Here is an 18,412-nt window from a genome sequence, read left to right as displayed (position 1 = left end):
CAACGTAGAGCCCCTCGCCACCACGGTTCACAACGTAGAGCCCCTCGCCACCACGGTTCACAACGTAGAGCCCCTCGCCACCACGGTTCACAACGTAGAGCCCCTCGCCACCACGGTTCACAACGTAGAGCCCCTCGCCACCACGGTTCACAACGTAGAGCCCCTCGCCACCACGGTTCACAACGTAGAGCCCCTCGCCACCACGGTTCACAACGTAGAGCCCCTCGCCACCACGGTTCACAACGTAGAGCCCCTCGCCACCACGGTTCACAACGTAGAGCCCCTCGCCGCCACGGTTCACAACGTAGAGCCCCTCGCCGCCACGGTTCACAACGTAGAGCCCCTCGCTGCCACGGTTTCCACCCAGTTTCATTCTCGTCACACAAGTCATTGTGAAACCTCGTCTTTTGTTGCGTAATCAATATTATGACCACACTATTGTATTCATGAAAACACATCGGTGTGACAAAATAATAATGATCAAAAATGTATTTTGACACAAATAAATACACCAAACGGGTCAGAATTAACTGCAAAAATACTGCCACCACAAATGTGTTTTGTAATATGAAAATGCAATAAAATACACAAGCACCCCCACTAGTCACCAAGAAATCAGACCTTTTATCACACAAAGTGTGAATTTATCACACAAAGTGATATTTTTGTGTAACGATATACTGTACCTGTGCCTGCCTTAGCTCTGGTCCATAGCCTTAATGCTCTTCTGGCCAAAACGTGCATTTATACGTGTGGTAGGGGGCTCAAAGTGTGTCCACTAAGGAAAGCAGGCTTTCTAATTACACAACCCGTCTTTGTATTGGTGAGTAGGTCATTATTTTCATTTTCGCTACAGAGGAGAGGCTGGTCTGTATTTCATGCGAGGCAGGAAGCCAATCAGTTCCATAGTAGCCTTAATGCAAGGCAGCAAGCGCTTTAAGGCTATGGACCAGAACTAAGCCTGCCTCATATACATCTATCTATACTCCTTGAAGAAACAAGTGCACACCATAAAAGCTGGATAATACTGAGACTTTATAGAAAAATATTTACATTGCTATACAGTCATTTACTAAATGCATGCATGTAGAAAACAATGATAAAAAACAAATGGCATACTGTCCACATAACTGTATGACCGGGAGCATTTGAGAATTGTGGGAGGCAATAGTCTGGCACACGCAAGACTACCATCACCCCATCTCTTTCCACAGTTCTATACAATAATGTGAGGAAATGTATATGCAGTATACTGTACATGCAGATGAAATGCTAATGAGAAATACTGTGAGTTAAGTGTCCACCACTGTGCTGCTCCTCCTCCTGGCTTTGTCCTCCGGCTCCACACGTTCAAAGTAGTCAATGGACTCGTACAACGTCACCTGACACTGTGAGAACGACAGAGAGAGACAGGGAGAGACAGAGAGAGAGAGAGATAGGAAAACCCATCATATACTGTATATCTATTAAGTCTAATCGCGACACGTTGTGAGCTTGCATATCTGCGATTAAAGAATACATCCCTGCCTTTAATTACTCTAGACCGGTGCCCGGCTGTAGAGCACTGAGTCGGTATCGTGTCAGAGTACCCGTTCCATCCATCTGTCTGTGCCCTTTTATGCCCATATATGGAGATTTCTGTATCTGTCTCTCTGTGTCTCTTTATTCCTATATATGGAGTTCTGTGTCCGGCATGCCCAAATATGGAGTGTTGTGATATCAGAACAGGCCAGCTCATTACAGAGCCCGGGCAGAGGCCTTTTGTGGCGCCTGGACAACCGTGGGTCCGACCGACTCGACACCGGACAAGGCACTCTCTGTGGGGGCGTGGAACGCGTGTGACGAATTTAAAGTCGGTGGGGAGAACGGTTCTGGAGTTACGTGAATTACAGCCGTACACACGTACAGACAGACAGATACAGAGAAGTGGTACATTTAAAGATAGATTAGGAATATCATTTCAGAGATACAGTAAGTGCGAGTTTTTCTAAATAGTCAAAAAGGCAAATAAGTTTAGGCATGAAGGGTTTAGCACTATAGGCACAATAGGGCCCTACGTGCCTTAACCACTCAGCTAGTATCAGCTCAACCAAGTCTACCTTTAAAGGTCTAACTTTATTCTGCCAAACAGGTGAACTTGTTGCCTATAGACTCACCCAATGTGAGGAACCATGGGAGGAGGTTGTGCTGCTTCCATCCACCCCCAAATCTGCCATCTGCACCTCTGTAGAATCACGGTCATGGGGGACCTCATAGATAACCCTAGCTGCTTTCCCTGAGACAGACACACATGCACACGCGTTACACATCCACACATATAGAGGGAAAGTGAATCAGATAGGGATTGAGATTGTTGTTCAGATGACCAGACACAGAACACTAACTAATAGACAGGTGAAAGCTAATTCTGTACCATGATTATAGCATCAGAAGTAGAACCCACACCATTCACCCTATAGCCTGCTGATCCATCCGCTCAATGTATCTTTACCGATTTTGGTGCATTTATGCTTTTGAATGCATTTAAATTTGATTGATTTGCAAAGTCAAAGGTAAAAGGTAGTCCATGGAGGAAAAAAGTATTTAAACATCCATGATTCATTAAGCAATCAGCCAACATTGACTCAATTATTTAGGTTCGTTTGGAAATGTTTTAAATGATTTTGCAGATAAATGAAGCCATTCATGGAAAACTGTTCTGTTTATGATATGGCAGAAACTGTGAATAGATTTTTTTTATTTAGAAGGTCTCATGAATCCTTTTAAATGAAAATACTACTGGGTAAATATTTTTTTTTTGTACGTATATATTTTTGCTGTGCGTGTTTCCCTTTTGAATCTCATCTCAGAAACTGTGAATAGACACCGACATGTCTTCTCTTTTAATTGGGTACCTTGTCTACTCCGCAGACAACAGAGGCAGATGAAAGTGATGAAGAGCAGTGGACACACGATAGCCACGGGAATCAGGACAGATGTCAGTGGCAGAGACCCTTTGTCCGCTTCGTCGGTATTAGAATCAATAGGTACATCTGTGAATGAAAGACAGAAAAACGTCAGCATTCTAAAACTACCAATTAGGTAGTTTTGTATAATTGTCTATACAATACTTAACATTGCTGGTGGTTACGGTTTCATTCTGGCTCTGAAACATATTTGTTGCGATATACCTGATGCAGCTAGAATAAAATTAATAACATTATACATTTTAATAATAGAAAATAACGGATATTAAGTGATAAAAGCCATAAAACTGTTTTATTTGTCCCATTTTGTCTTTAGGTTTATTAAATAATGTTCAGAGTCAAACGTTATATGAACCACTTGTGAACCCTTGGTGCTTCGGTACTCACCAGTGCTTGTGTTGTGTTTAGCTGTAACCGTGATCCTAGTTCCTTTCCCTTCAGTCTGACAAAACAACGGTAACTCTATAGTGAGTTTGCAGATATATGTGGCTGAATCATTTCTTGCTATATTTGGCAAAGTCAACGTTGAACAGTTACAGGCCACGTTTCCTTGATCAGTTTGACATAGATATTTCTTTATAATTAAAGCGTGAACAGTTGATTGTTTATTAATCTCTTTTGCGTTTTTCAGCCAGTTAACTCTCCCTCTTTGAAAGCTTCTATTCCAGCAGCAGCGGATGTGGACAGTCTCTCCCTCCATGGCTGTGAAATCAGGAGGCTGGGTCACAGGAAACTCATTTCCAGATGAAACACCTTAGAAAGAAAGTATTATAGAAATCATTACAGTTCCATATGATGCGCAAACTATCATGTGGACCAGTAACTTCAGTAAATTATCTTTACATCAACGCTGACTCTACGCCTAATTTATGCTCAGTATGACACTGTCACATGCCAAAACTAGCCAATCTACAAGTTCACAATGTATCACATTGTGATGCAAAGTACTGTCAGGCATCAGTGAATCACACTCAAGCTTTTACACTTATGTTCATGGTGCTGCCAATTTCAATTTATGCACTACATTTTCTTTATAATAATATTAGATAACTTTCTTGTGACCACCGCACTCACTAAATCAACATTGTAGAATAGGTGAAGAGGTCGCACACACCAATTAAGAATATCAAAAGGTTTATTTTCTACATCACAGGACAAACGTTTCGGCTACCCAGCCTTCATTAGTCAAGACTGATGAAACCCAAAAATAATTTCAAACATGAAACAACGGTTGCGACACTTTTCAAATAAATATTACATAACAATGCATTTCAGCATAGCTATATACTGTAGTATCTTGCTTGATAAATGCAACCACACATTTGCTATTATGTTCAAATCCTAAATAACCAATGATTACCTTATTAACAGCATCATGACCATTTCACTATGTACTAATTTATGACATATGATATGTGACGTCTTGCTAAAGGTGGAATAAAAGCTGCATGTATATGCTGCGTATTTATTTTACCTACCCCAAGAACAGAGAGAACAGAGAGAGGAGAGGAGCAGACTTCTCAGGAGAAGCTTCATCATTCTAAACACTTCAAACTTGAGTTTACCTCTTATTTCTTTAAAGCTATCCCCCTCCCACAACAATACACGTCACGTTTTGAACACGTCACTTTGCAAAGGGAAGTGTTAGCAAAATGTTAACCACAACTTCTGCTGGGAGGTCACATCTCAAAGCGCAACACTCAACCGCATGAGCAGAGATAAACGGAATCTTGAGGAAAGTGCACCAACGCATTGTTCTGACTAGCACTTGTTTGTGAGAAAATGCACTTGACATCAGAACAAAATAGACTGCAGAGAAGGTATTATGTCCCCTCGCATGACTGCAAGGTGACGGCAAATAACTTAAAGAGTGGAGGTGAGATTCATTATTGTATCAGAAACTATATGCTAACTCAGTTCTACTATAGTTAATCTATAAGGCCCTAACTGGGATAACCCCCAATTCTTGCTCATTTTTTCTCAATGACGGGAGATTTCAATTAAGGTACAACCGCAGTGGCTCCAAAGATAGTATATACTGTATATACATTAAGACTTGGACCCCTTTTATAGAGTTTGTTGGAAGTATACCTTTCACTTGAATACATATATTCCCTTGTATAGTTTGATGACACTCACAAATCTCATACTGGGCGACCTCTGGTTGGAGGCCCACAGTAAGTCAGTTGGATATAGAGCACTTCACTACTCAACTTGGATAGATTCTTTATTTGTTTTTGCGGAAAGCCAAGCAGTCATCAGGATACAATAAACAACACCACATATACACTGTACACAATACAAACAGATCACACAATACATTGACGTTACTTAACAGGTCCCCTCAAAACAAAAGTCTATGCATTATATTAAAGTCCTACTTATGGGAACAATCACTCTCGAAGCCCTATATAGCCTGCAGAGAAGGTATTTAGTGTTGGATATAATGTGGCCTGGATTCACAATATACCCTGATGGAAATTCTATTGTTCTGTTTATCTGTCTTTTACTTTTTGTTGTTTTTCATTATTTGTTTGATTAGTCATTTTTGCTGTCTTGTATTGTTTTTGTCCCGTTTTTCTGTTTTGTCGTGACCTTAATGGGGGTCGGGGGGATAATAACATGCCGGATACAGTCAAATGTATATGTGTATTATTCACAACAAGGAAAATAAAAATAAAATGTTAATAAAGGAATAGTGGAGGTATAATATACTTCATCACACTGTGGTGTCAAGTTATTAGCTTGAAGATCAGTTATTGTGGGCAAGCTACACATCACACTACATAGTAAATCAGAACACAGATAACACACACACACACACACACATTAAAAGATAAATGATTCATTGAATAAATCATTACCAATTAAACACTGAACTTCTTCAGAGAAACATTCACATAAGACCTCCCAAAACAACCAAACAAAGAGAAGACATATACACTTTTATTATTATGAAAGGTTGTTTAAAAAAATTATTCTTCTCAAAATGTCTGCAGAATGAATCCATTCAGACTGTGCACCAACCAAGTAGGCTGCAGGTGAATGCATGCATACATCAGATATCTTACAACAGCCTACCTACTAAGGTAATGGAAGGCTATTATGACTGGTGTGAGCATAGAGGCATTTCTGTGTTGTTGTCGTTTGTGCGGTGTAGAAAGCGTTGGTGGTGTGGCCTGAACTAATGCATACCAAGGGGGTCCTTCTGTTAAAGGCGATGCATTAGGGAGTCACATACTGGTCTCAGTCTGTCCTGGGCAGGACATCTCCTCTATTAAAAGGTAGAAAAACAAAATGGCTTGAAGAAATGAGGCCCACAGTAGAGAAACAATGAATGGTGAGTCAGCTTTTTCTCTGATGTTTGAATGCGTTCAACTTGAATAAACAGGAGTTTCACCTATGAGTTTGTTCAGCTTCCATTTGTAATAGCCCATCACGGCCCCCAGGATCACAGCTGAGATCAGGCATCTCACGACAAAGATCACCAGATTTGAGTCTGGTGATGAAATAATGTTCAGAGTCAAACGTTATATGAACCACTTGTGAACCCTTGGTGCTTCGGTACTCACCAGTGCTTGTGTTGTGTTTAGCTGTAACCGTGATCCTAGTTCCTTTCCCTTTAGTCTGACAAAACAACGGTACCTCTATAGTGACTTTGCAGATATATGTGGCTGAATCATTTCTTGCTATATTTGGCAAAGTCAACATTGAACAGTTACAGGCCACGTTTCCTTGATCAGTTTGACATAGATATTCCTTTATAATTAAAGCGTGAACAGTTGATTGTTTATTAATCTCTTTTGCGTTTTTCAGCCAGTTAACGTTCCCTCTTTGAAAGCTTCTATTCCAGCAGCAGTGGATGTGGACAGTCTCTCCCTCCATGGCTGTGAAATCAGGAGTCTGGGTCACAGGAAACTCATTTCCAGATGAAACACCTTAGAAAGAAAGTATTATAGAAATCATTACAGTTCCATATGATGCGCAAACTATCATGTGGACCAGTATCAATCAACGCTGACTCTACGCCTAATTTATGCTCAGTATGACACTGTCACATGCCAAAACTAGCCAATCTACAAGTTCACAATGTATCACATTGTGATGCAAAGTACTGTCAGGCATCAGTGAATCACACTCAAGCTTTTACACTTATGTTCATGGTGCTGCCAATTTCAATTTATGCACTACATTTTCTTTATAATAATATTAGATAACTTTCTTGTGACCACCGCACTCACTAAATCAACATTGTAGAATAGGTGAAGAGGTCGCACACACCAATTAAGAATATAAAAAGGTTTATTTTCTACATCACAGGACAAACGTTTCGGCTACCCAGCCTTCATTAGTCAAGACTGATGAAACCCAAAAATAATTTCAAACATGAAACAACGGTTGCGACACTTTTCAAATAAATATTACATAACAATGCATTTCAGCATAGCTATATACTGTAGTATCTTGCTTGATAAATGCAACCACACATTTGCTATTATGTTCAAATCCTAAATAACCAATGATTACCTTATTAACAGCATCATGACCATTTCACTATGTACTAATTTATGACATATGATATGTGACGTCTTGCTAAAGGTGGAATAAAAGCTGCATGTATATGCTGCGTATTTATTTTACCTACCCCAAGAACAGAGAGAACAGAGAGAGGAGAGGAGCAGACTTCTCAGGAGAAGCTTCATCATTCTAAACACTTCAAACTTGAGTTTACCTCTTATTTCTTTAAAGCTATCCCCCTCCCACAACAATACACGTCACGTTTTGAACACGTCACTTTGCAAAGGGAAGTGTTAGCAAAATGTTAACCACAACTTCTGCTGGGAGGTCACATCTCAAAGCGCAACACTCAACCGCATGAGCAGAGATAAACGGAATCTTGAGGAAAGTGCACCAACGCATTGTTCTGACTAGCACTTGTTTGTGAGAAAATGCACTTGACATCAGAACAAAATAGACTGCAGAGAAGGTATTATGTCCCCTCGCATGACTGCAAGGTGACGGCAAATAACTTAAAGAGTGGAGGTGAGATTCATTATTGTATCAGAAACTATATGCTAACTCAGTTCTACTATAGTTAATCTATAAGGCCCTAACTGGGATAACCCCCAATTCTTGCTCATTTTTTCTCAATGACGGGAGATTTCAATTAAGGTACAACCGCAGTGGCTCCAAAGATAGTATATACTGTATATACATTAAGACTTGGACCCCTTTTATAGAGTTTGTTGGAAGTATACCTTTCACTTGAATACATATATTCCCTTGTATAGTTTGATGACACTCACAAATCTCATACTGGGCGACCTCTGGTTGGAGGCCCACAGTAAGTCAGTTGGATATAGAGCACTTCACTACTCAACTTGGATAGATTCTTTATTTGTTTTTGCGGAAAGCCAAGCAGTCATCAGGATACAATAAACAACACCACATATACACTGTACACAATACAAACAGATCACACAATACATTGACGTTACTTAACAGGTCCCCTCAAAACAAAAGTCTATGCATTATATTAAAGTCCTACTTATGGGAACAATCACTCTCGAAGCCCTATATAGCCTGCAGAGAAGGTATTTAGTGTTGGATATAATGTGGCCTGGATTCACAATATACCCTGATGGAAATTCTATTGTTCTGTTTATCTGTCTTTTACTTTTTGTTGTTTTTCATTATTTGTTTGATTAGTCATTTTTGCTGTCTTGTATTGTTTTTGTCCCGTTTTTCTGTTTTGTCGTGACCTTAATGGGGGTCGGGGGGATAATAACATGCCGGATACAGTCAAATGTATATGTGTATTATTCACAACAAGGAAAATAAAAATAAAATGTTAATAAAGGAATAGTGGAGGTATAATATACTTCATCACACTGTGGTGTCAAGTTATTAGCTTGAAGATCAGTTATTGTGGGCAAGCTACACATCACACTACATAGTAAATCAGAACACAGATAACACACACACACACACACACATTAAAAGATAAATGATTCATTGAATAAATCATTACCAATTAAACACTGAACTTCTTCAGAGAAACATTCACATAAGACCTCCCAAAACAACCAAACAAAGAGAAGACATATACACTTTTATTATTATGAAAGGTTGTTTAAAAAAATTATTCTTCTCAAAATGTCTGCAGAATGAATCCATTCAGACTGTGCACCAACCAAGTAGGCTGCAGGTGAATGCATGCATACATCAGATATCTTACAACAGCCTACCTACTAAGGTAATGGAAGGCTATTATGACTGGTGTGAGCATAGAGGCATTTCTGTGTTGTTGTCGTTTGTGCGGTGTAGAAAGCGTTGGTGGTGTGGCCTGAACTAATGCATACCAAGGGGGTCCTTCTGTTAAAGGCGATGCATTAGGGAGTCACATACTGGTCTCAGTCTGTCCTGGGCAGGACATCTCCTCTATTAAAAGGTAGAAAAACAAAATGGCTTGAAGAAATGAGGCCCACAGTAGAGAAACAATGAATGGTGAGTCAGCTTTTTCTCTGATGTTTGAATGCGTTCAACTTGAATAAACAGGAGTTTCACCTATGAGTTTGTTCAGCTTCCATTTGTAATAGCCCATCACGGCCCCCAGGATCACAGCTGAGATCAGGCATCTCACGACAAAGATCACCAGATTTGAGTCATCCGAGTCTGGGATCTCTGTGGGGTATACATCTAACCAACAGAAAATGTAACAATCGGTAAAATGAACATTCCAGATTTTACTGTAGGCCAGGCTATGATCATACGAGTATGAACACAGATAAATTAGATATACCCATGGATATCGCATACGGTATGTCACAACTCATGACACGATCCATTCGATCACATCATAGTATAAAATATGTTTTAAGTGGTTAAATGAACACTTTAGGATGTTAATGTGTATGGACCAGGACCACTGACTGAACACAGACTAGGCTAGGGTTACACCCATTTTGTCTTTAGGTTTATTAAATAATGTTCAGAGTCAAACGTTATATGAACCACTTGGTGCTTCGGTACTCACCAGTGCTTGTGTTGTGTTCAGCTGTAACCGTGATCCTAGTTCCTTTCCCTTCAGTCTGACAAAACAACCGTAACTCTATAGTGACTTTGCAGATATATGTGGCTGAATCATTTCTTGCTATATTTGGCAAAGTCAACATTGAACAGTTACAGGCCACGTTTCCTTGATCAGTTTGACATAGATATTTCTTTATAAATAAAGCGTGAACAGTTGATTGTTTATTAATCTCTTTTGCGTTTTTCAGCCAGTGAACGTTCCCTCTTTGAAAGCTTCTATTCCAGCAGCAGTGGATGTGGACAGTCTCTCCCTCCATGGCTGTGACATCAGGAGTCTGGGTCACAGGAAACTCATTTACAGATGAAACACCTTTAAAAAAACCCCACAGTGTATCAGTATTATTATAGATTGCATTATGATTCATTACAGTTCCATATGATTTGCAAACTGTATCATGCTCAAATGGACCAGTAAGTTCAGTAAAACATACATGATCTTTACATCAAGGTGTTTTTGTTCTGTTTGAAATTACAAACTAACAATACAAAGAAAACATCCCAGATGGCAAACTCCTGACTCCACGCCTAATGTATGCTCAGTATGACACTGCCACACACCGAAAATACTGTATGTTAGGCATCAGTTAGGGCGCATCAGTGAATCACGATATAAACTTATACTCATGGTGCTACATATTTCAAATGTATGCACTACATCTTCTGGATAGGAATATGAAACTACTGTAGTTGTCCAAAACAAACATGCAAACAATGGTTGCGACACTTTTCAAATACAACATGGGGCATTTCAGCATAGCTATAGTATATTTATCGATGTTCAAATCCTAAAAAAAACGATGTACTAAATATGTGACTCAGACGTCTTGCTAAAGGTAGAATAAAAGCGGCTTGTATATTCTGAGTATTTATTTAACCTACCCCAAGAACAGAGAGAGGAGAGGAGCAGACTTCTCAGGAGAAGCTTCATCATTCTTCATCAACACTTCAAATTTGAGTTTACCTCTCATTTCTTTAAAGATATCCCCCACACATCCATCCACCCACACACACACACACACACACACACACACACACACACACACACACACACACACACACACACACACACACACACACACACACACACACACACACACACACACACACACACACACACACACACACACACACACACACACACACACACACACACACACACACACACACACACACACACACACACACACACACACACACACACACACACACACACACACACACACACACACACACACACACACACACACACACACACACACACACACACACACACACACACACACACACACACAATGTTTTTGAACACGTACTGCGTCACTTTACAAAGGGACGCATTAGCAAAATGTTAACCACAACTTCTGCTGGGAGGTCACATCTCAAAGCACAACACTCAACTGCATGAATAGAGATAAACAGACATCTTGAGGAAAGTGCGACATCGCACCTGCGTGACTGCAAGGTGTCAGCAAATAACTGAGAAGAGTGGAGGTGTAAAAGATTATAATATACTCATCACACACACAGTGATGTCGCGTTGTTAGCTTTAAGATCCGTTCTTGTGGGCAAGCTACACATCGTACTACATAGTAAATCAGAACACTAGATTAGCACACACATTAAAGATGGATTATTCATTTAATAAATCATTAGCCATTCAACACTGAACTTCTTCAGAGAAACATTCATACAATACCCCCCAAAACAACCAAACAAAAAGAAATATTAACTATTAAAGGTTGTTTTCTTTAAATCATTCTTCTCAAAATTTCTGCAGAAACCAAGTAGGATGCAGGTGCATTGCTTGTGTGCAAAGAGGCCCTATACATTGGATATCCTAACAGCCTACTAAGGCAATGGAAGGAAGGCTATTATGACTGTTGTGAGCATAGAGGCATCTCTGTGTTGTTGTTGAGGTTGTTGTTTGTGCGGTGTAGAGAGCGTTGGTGGGGTGGGTGGGGGATAGGTGATGCTTTTCACGGGCCATGAGCTGGACTGAAAACCAGAACAGTGTGAGTGGGTTTGTTTGTGGTACATGCATCGACAAAAAAACAATCACACTTGTGTGAAGTGAGCGGCGCTCTTATAATCATACATCATGCACATTCCGTGCTCATACATACACACACACACACACAAAGCTGAAAAAGGATTATAGATATCATTACAGTTCCATATGATGCGCAAACTGTATCATGCTCAAATGGACCAGTAAAACATTACATGATCTTTACGTCAAGGTAACATTTTGCGCAATGTTCTGTTGAAATTACAACCTAACAATACTAAAAAACATCCCAGATGGCAAACTCCTGACTCTACGCCTAATGTATGCTCAGTATGACACTGTTGCACGCCGAAAATAGACGATCTACAAGTTACAGTGCTGTCAGGTGAATCACGATCATAAGCTTTTACACTTATATTCATTGTGCTGCATATTTCAAATGTCTATTTATGTGGAGGAATATGAAAATACTGTAGTTGTCCAAAACAAATTTCATTTCGTTTCGGCCTCTCAACACATTTACCTTGTGGTGTGGTACAATAGCATATTTGATGATGATTATTTACGTATTTGTACTCTGTGTGCATACTGAGTGTTACTACGGACACAATGTCCCTTGGTTCTGCCGCTCATCTGTCTCATCATCTTACTTATGTGGAAAAATACATATTTGTGGCCCACTCCAGTCCATGGGAGATATAAATGCAGTTTAATTTCAAAGACTGCTCTCTTTAGTTTATGACTCCCAGTCCCCGATCTGACCGTGGAGGAACATGGTTGGAGGAGAGTCTATCATCATGAGCTGCCTCTGTCTGAACCAGGGCCTGTGTGTGCTGGTTAAAATAAGACCCTGCTCTGTCAAAGGACAAAGGCCTCATGAAAAGAGGTGCCTGAAGATGGTGGGAAATATGTTTTCTTTGCTAATCAAGAGATTCCAGTGTTGTTAGAAGCCCCCAAAAAAGCGTGCGTGCATGCGCGCGATCACAGATGCAAACAAATGCTCCGCTATCTGAGGCAACTGCCCATTCAGTTCCCAGCCTTCATATTCTGCTACGTGTGGGCAAACAGGGAGATAAGAACCACTTATAAAATATACACTTGTTGTGACTGAGCATAAATCATGAACAAAACGGCATCGTGATAAGAATTAGAGTGAGCAAACAGTGACTTCTGGACTCACAAGTGGGTCACGATCAGTGGTGGACAAATAAAAGTAGGCTACTCAACACCAGTATTTGAGTCATGCTCCCATGGCTCCTCCTGGTCAAATGTTACCCAACTGCCAAATTTGTACTTGATCGATTTGTATAGCAGTAGGCTACTCACTTTTAATATAATAAATATTCATGTATTCAAAAGTATAAATTCCAGTCACGGGGCCCGGGGTCAAACTGTTTCCAAAACTTTCCAATATAACATGGTAAAATATGTGACTCTACTGGCTCGCAGACTGATACTGTTGAATTGGAAACAAGCACAGGTTCCGACTCACACTTCACTTATGAGAGATGTTATGCACTACTTACAATTGGAAAAGATTAAGTTTGAATTGAGAGGGAGTGAAGATAGATTCTACCAGACATGGCAACCCTTCATTGAATATTTCAATAGGTGCACGCTAACCCCTCCTACACAATAGATAGCACAATAGAAAGAAAGAAAAGGAAAAAAAGGAACTGAGTGTTTTTTCTTTATTTTATTTTTTCTTATTTAAAAAAGAATGTCTGTAATTTACTTAATTTACAACAACATGTTGGAAAAGTTTGAGAGCAAGAGTGTCTGTCCTGTTGTCTTTGTTTTGTTTGTCTGTTCACATTTGTCATTGTTTAACTGTTTTTTCGTGTTTATCACATTTATATATCTTTTTTATTATGTATTGTATGTGGAATTTACATTACCTGACATTATTATTTTTCATTTTATATAACTGAATTACTTATTATCATTGTCAATAATACTCTGAAGTTGTCATATACAAAAAATGCCTAATAAAAGAAAAAGTATTAAAAAAAAAAAAAAGTATAAATTCCTACATTTTCCAGAAAAATCGTATAAGATTTTCCAGAATTGTTAAAAGAAACATCAGTAATTGTGGAAAGCTCACAACGGGTCACATCAGTATGCATTGTGAGCTTGTAGATCTGCTATTTTCACTATTTGAAATAGAGCTCAGGTGGCTAATTCACTTTCTCAATTCAAACTTTATATCACAAGTGATTTCTGCACTGTCATTGTGAAATGAAAGAATCTGGATGAGGGAGCCATTGATGTTTGTGTACATACGGTAGAAGAAAGGGAAAGGCAGGCGCCTGCCCCACCTTGCAATCAAGCAGTCATTTACCTAACTGATCATTAAATGATCAGTTAGCGTAGAGTTAAAATGATTATTTGTGCAGCAGGGTTAAATAAAACTTGAATAAAACTTGTTGGGTTTTCAGTTTTAGGTTAGGGTGTATACTATAGTGTTAATCCTACATTTTAGAGACCCCCTATTTCATAAATACTGCTTTCAGGGGATTTTTCAGCTCATGTGCAGAGGAAGTGGCTGTGTGGCATTGTTGTGGCCTATTTTCTTCTAAGGGCTGATCTATGCAACAGAAACAGGAAGACCACCAGGCACTCAGTGTCGCTGCTTAAGTTGTAAATTATTGGCTTGTTGGTAAAATGTACAATGAGGCTTGCTTCATAAATGTTGTTCTAAAACCAGTGGTTCTAAAACACTTCCTTTCAAAGACAACAGATGGGGTACTACATTGGTTTGAATTGAGTACAGTGACCTCCTCCACTGATCAATCATGATGAAAACAATATATATTTATTTTATTGAAGACTAGCTTGGAGCCTTGGACTACACAAAAGCAATCCTGAGCCTTAGTTGATCGAGCCTAAAACACCTTTTAGGTGATACTGCAGTATCATATCACCCATATCACCCCCCCCCTCTCTCTCTCTCATTATCAGGCAACAGAGCAGCACTATCTGTCTCTCTGTTTCTGGCACCCCTACTGGTACTAATTAGTCATCTACTGGTGCTCAGATACACATAGATATGGACATTGCTGGTTTGCTGGTTGTAGGAGTGGTTGCACCACTCAAAAAACCAGTGGTCCAAGTCGATTTGGTTTCATTTTACACTCAAATTAAATTGTTAATCACCTTCATTATTTAATTACTTTACAAGAAGTCTACACATTTAGAGAATGTAAAATAGGCTGAACTGTTATTTTGATAAAGGTTTGCCTGTTATCTCTCCTAATGGTACCAACATCAATTGTGGACAGAATCTTATCCAACAACATCATTCTTTAGTTTTGGGTCTGGGAGGCTAAATGTCCTCAAATGGTGGTCCGTGGCTCAAATGCAGAATAAATAATGGGCCTTGAAATGAAAAGGATTGAAATGAAAACCACTGCTAGAAGATTGAGGTGAAAAATGATAGTTGACGGCTTGTAATAGTTTAGTTACGTTTTTCATTTTACAACATAGGAAGCCCCGCCGTGAGGCAGGGCATCAAAAAATTTGTTGATACTCATAATGTTCCTCTCCACGGAAATCTTTAGTAAAAGGCGAAAGATTTATACGATCTGAAGAGAAACAAGAGTGTACTGAAGAAGCAACGCTCCCTGCTGGACGTCTAGACTCACTGCAACACCACACAGTGTCACGGTTGCTGCTGACACGGATGCATTTTACATATTTTTTTTATTTATTTATTTGTTATTTATAACACTTTATCTGTGGCGCTGTCACTCATTGCGTGTAGAAATAATACATAAGCTTGTTAAAAAACTGTTTTTTTCTTTAGAATACTGCACGCATAGCATGCTGGGTAATGTCTTCCGGTCACGGGGTTCCAGTAAGACTGTTGATTGGTTGAAGAGATAAAGGATTATAATCAAACCTAATATGACATGGTTAGGTTTAAAAACTCTTTCAAAAACATTTCAAATACAACATTGGTTTATGGACAACCTGCAACTATAATAATACCAAGACTAAAGTTACCAACATTATGAAATATGGACATTCTATTCATAATTATCGTATTATACTGTAAAGCTGCTGCTAGGCAGCATTCAGCCACTAGATGGGGCCCTCTTACAATCTGTGCTGGTTCATATCAAGTGTGCTATGGAAGCATCAAGTATACTTAGTACTTACATGTTTTACTTGAGTAAAAGTATCTATACCACCGTAGCGTGGTTTTCTGGCACCACTGAAAAATCGGCCATTCATTTTTCCCATTGGGCCTAAAGATTTACAAACATATTTATATCAATTATTTTAAGACTAGAATCAAGCGATCCAGGATCCTGGTGAGTCATGACCATAAAACCTTTGAAAAAAAATCTAAGTTATAATTTAATTTTCTTGAGTGTAAAATGAAACCAAATAGACCCATAAGTGGAGTTAAATTATTGTTAAACACCTGCATTACTACATTTACAAGAAGTCTACACAATTATAGAATGTAGAAGATTTATCTCTCCTAATGGTACCAACACAACATCAATACAACATACAGCAATTCTGGACCAAATCCAACGAATCCAACGACAACAAAATATTCTTTACTTTTGGGTCTGGGAGGCTAAATGTCATCAAATGGTGGTCCGTGGCTCAAATACTGAATAAATAATGGGCCTCGATGTGAAAATGGTTGAAAACCACAGCGCTAGCCTAGAGCATTGGTTCCCAACCAGTGGAGGCCTACTAGAACCAGTGGTTGGGAACCTCTGCCCTAGAGGAATGCAGCTGAAAATGTTTTAACTGCCACTAAAAAACAAAAGCTTATCTCACAGATTATAGTATCATTGCACTGTTTTACTAGTACTACTATTCATTTTATATATATATATATTTTTTTACTTTTAAAGCTCTGATGGACTTGCCACCCTGACAGTAGCTCGATATTGCAGACTGTTCTAAATCCCTCACACCAGCAGCAGCTATTTCTATCTGTGTTTTTCATTAAACGACTGTGTACAAAGCATTTTAAGGGTACACCTACTCCACACCAGACCTGCTACAGCTCAATACATTGAGTTGTATCAGGTTCCATATTATAAAATAATTCCCATGTACGTTTTTGCTATTAGTTGTAGTATGTAGTTCTCGCCTTATTTCCTGATTTTTTCAATCCAGTTTCCTCCTTTAACCCCAGTTGTGTGGCAGTGACAGATTGACTTGAATCCGATGTATTTTGTATTTGAAATTGCAATAAAAAAAGATATAGGCCTATAGCCTATATATATATATATATATATATATATATATACGAGACAAAAAAGGGACTCATGCACATCCAAAAAGACCCGTAGGAGGTGCAAGTCTAGTTAGTTAGTGCTAATAAGGTGTACAGTCCCTTCCTTGGAAGGTTTTTCTCTTTTTTGAGATATATATATATATTCTGCCGTAGTGAAAATACATTCACACCCATGTGAAGTGAGGGGCACTCTTATCATCATACATCATCTCATTCCGGCCAATCACAATTTGTGCCCTCACCTTCGTCTTCAATTTTTGTGTTTACACAAACACTCAAAGCTGGCCAGCCATTCATTGTCAATGGCATTCAATGTTTGTGTTAACACAATGTTTGTGTTTACACAAACCCTCAAAGCTGGACATAGGAGGGGCTAGCGCCCCTCAAAAATGTTATCAGAGTACTTGGACTCCAGTCTATTACATCAGTCATAATGATGCCAGTACTATGATGTCATTACTGGGGCTTCAGGCATCTCCTATTGGGCATCTATCGCCATATATGGGGGGGAAAAGAAAGACAGACACAGCACAATATTATCGTCTTGTACCTGTAGTGGATTATTTAGAACTCACATCAGAGTCTTTAAGAAATAATCAAGGTAGAGAGTGGACTGACACAATGTCAGTGGTCCGGACCAAATCCAGGGAGGAAGCACGAATGCAAGCCTCCAGAGCTGTTCACATGCGTCCCTCTTATACACAATGACAGAGCAAAAATACATTGGAGGTGTGGTCAGTGGACATGGCCAAACAAGGGTCTATGTGAGAATAGGTCATCTGACAGACGACCAACAGGTGATCTGTGATGACTCATGTGAATGCAGTCAAGACAGTTAGTATTCTCATCTTCAAAATCCATTACAGACCACATGTGACCTATTTCTTCTTGGCCCCTGGGGTTTTCACTAATGTAACTGTTAGACACACTCTTCCCTTTCTTTTAAAACTGGCCTCTTCCTCCCTTATCTTTTCTGTTTCTTCTCATCTTCCACGCCTTCAGAGCAGGAACCTTCCCCACTACGGGTTACCTCCTTGTGTTTAGTCCAAGAGCTACTCAGAAACATACAGCACAGCATCCATA

At 39.4% G+C, this 18,412-nt stretch overlaps 1 long non-coding RNA gene across 1 annotated transcript; it reads right to left on the bottom strand.

Moving 5' to 3' along the window:
* Window positions 1-1,000: 1,000 nt before the first annotated feature.
* Window positions 1,001-4,501, bottom strand: LOC308335375. The gene is made up of 5 exons (XR_013966000.1): window positions 4,445-4,501; window positions 3,354-3,719; window positions 2,895-3,032; window positions 2,157-2,275; window positions 1,001-1,388 (listed from the first exon to the last, which is right to left on the bottom strand). It is a non-coding gene; the product is annotated as an uncharacterized lncRNA (long non-coding RNA).
* Window positions 4,502-18,412: the final 13,911 nt, after the last annotated feature.

This window comes from Protomyctophum bolini (assembly GCF_963924005.1).
Source record: "Protomyctophum bolini genome assembly, chromosome: 20".
In the NCBI taxonomy this organism is placed as follows: domain Eukaryota; kingdom Metazoa; phylum Chordata; class Actinopteri; order Myctophiformes; family Myctophidae; genus Protomyctophum; species Protomyctophum bolini.
The sequence above is the reverse complement of the archived record's forward strand: the minus strand, read 5'-3'. Positions and strand labels throughout refer to the sequence as shown.